Source organism: Ascaphus truei, chromosome 4, assembly GCF_040206685.1.
Source record: "Ascaphus truei isolate aAscTru1 chromosome 4, aAscTru1.hap1, whole genome shotgun sequence".
Classification (NCBI taxonomy): domain Eukaryota; kingdom Metazoa; phylum Chordata; class Amphibia; order Anura; family Ascaphidae; genus Ascaphus; species Ascaphus truei.
Window position 1 is genome coordinate 202,059,743 of NC_134486.1, and position 2,500 is coordinate 202,062,242.

Here is a 2,500-nt window from a genome sequence, read left to right on the forward strand (position 1 = left end):
GACACCTCTCTTCCAACGCGTTTCGTAACACTAGGTTACTTCTTCAGGGAATTGTATGCATAATGAGGGGGCAGGTACACATATATATACCCCACTTCACCCAATCAAAAAATGCTGTGTCTAATTGCCACATCATCAGTTACACGTGTAGCAAATTGCTCTTGGTTCAAGATACCTTGTCTCACAGAACATATTATCAATCAAGTTAATACAACATGTTAAAATTATTTATCTAAAACAGATTTAATTCAAAAAACATTTTCGGCGCATGAAAGGCAGAACTTCTGGAAAAGAAAAGCCATAGTTAGATACAAAGCAATGACATATAAAAAAAATTTCTTGTAAAAATTATTATAAAATAGGAGGGAGAAATAATGTAATCACAGACACATGACATTTCAGAAACTTAAAGCTAGTACAATGACCAGATATCAATGTCTTCATTTAACCCCTTAGGGCTCAATGAATTCATTTGATAAATCCAAAATGTCTCCTGTTGTGAGAGACTTTTAATCCTGTCACCTCCCCTTCTTTCTTTAGGGACCACTTTTATCCCCTTGAATTGCAATTTAGAGGGGTTTTTATTGTGATAAAGTGCATAGTGACGGGAGAGACTGTGCTTTTCATAACCTATTTTAATGTTTCTAATGTGCTCCTGGATTCTAGTTTTCAGGCATCGTTTTGTGCGGCCAATATATTGCAGGCCGCACTCACAATTTATCATATATACCACAAATGTGGAATTACAGTTAATGAAAGTATCAATCACGAAACTCTCACCGGTGGCAAATGACCTAAATGTTTTCCTCTCTGGATGAATAAATTTGCATATGGAACACTTCCCACACTGATAGTTCCCTATAGGTTTATCTCCAAGCCATGTTAAGGGCTTGGCGTGGGTGTGACCCACATCACTAGGGGCTAATATATTTTTTAGGTTTTTGGCCCTTCTGTATATAAACTTGGGAACTTTGGTGATTTGGTCATTTAAAATTGGGTCAGTGCATAAAATTGCCCAGTGCCGTTGTACAATCTTTTCAATTTTTTTATTCATTGAATTGTAGGTGGTAATAAAGGGCACTTCAATTAGATTATTCAGGGAACTATTTTCTTCTTTTTTGACTTTTGATATTAACATTAGTTGCCTATCCATATTTCGAACTATATTTAGGTCTCTGGTCAAATTTGCATTAGAGTATCCCCTCTCAAGGAACTTGTCAAAAAGTGGAGATGATGACTTTGAGACACAGTCTAAAATACTTTTTGACAAGTTCCTTGAGAGGGGATACTCTAATGCAAATTTGACCAGAGACCTAAATATAGTTCGAAATATGGATAGGCAACTAATGTTAATATCAAAAGTCAAAAAAGAAGAAAATAGTTCCCTGAATAATCTAATTGAAGTGCCCTTTATTACCACCTACAATTCAATGAATAAAAAAATTGAAAAGATTGTACAACGGCACTGGGCAATTTTATGCACTGACCCAATTTTAAATGACCAAATCACCAAAGTTCCCAAGTTTATATACAGAAGGGCCAAAAACCTAAAAAATATATTAGCCCCTAGTGATGTGGGTCACACCCACGCCAAGCCCTTAACATGGCTTGGAGATAAACCTATAGGGAACTATCAGTGTGGGAAGTGTTCCATATGCAAATTTATTCATCCAGAGAGGAAAACATTTAGGTCATTTGCCACCGGTGAGAGTTTCGTGATTGATACTTTCATTAACTGTAATTCCACTTTTGTGGTATATATGATAAATTGTGAGTGCGGCCTGCAATATATTGGCCGCACAAAACGATGCCTGAAAACTAGAATCCAGGAGCACATTAGAAACATTAAAATAGGTTATGAAAAGCACAGTCTCTCCCGTCACTATGCACTTTATCACAATAAAAACCCCTCTAAATTGCAATTCAAGGGGATAAAAGTGGTCCCTAAAGAAAGAAGGGGAGGTGACAGGATTAAAAGTCTCTCACAACAGGAGACATTTTGGATTTATCAAATGAATTCATTGAGCCCTAAGGGGTTAAATGAAGACATTGATATCTGGTCATTGTACTAGCTTTAAGTTTCTGAAATGTCATGTGTCTGTGATTACATTATTTCTCCCTCCTATTTTATAATAATTTTTACAAGAAATTTTTTTTATATGTCATTGCTTTGTATCTAACTATGGCTTTTCTTTTCCAGAAGTTCTGCCTTTCATGCGCCGAAAATGTTTTTTGAATTAAATCTGTTTTAGATAAATAATTTTAACATGTTGTATTAACTTGATTGATAATATGTTCTGTGAGACAAGGTATCTTGAACCAAGAGCAATTTGCTACACGTGTAACTGATGATGTGGCAATTAGACACAGCATTTTTTGATTGGGTGAAGTGGGGTATATATATGTGTACCTGCCCCCTCATTATGCATACAATTCCCTGAAGAAGTAACCTACTGTTACGAAATGCGTTGGAAGAGAGGTGTCTATGCTCTTCTCCCCC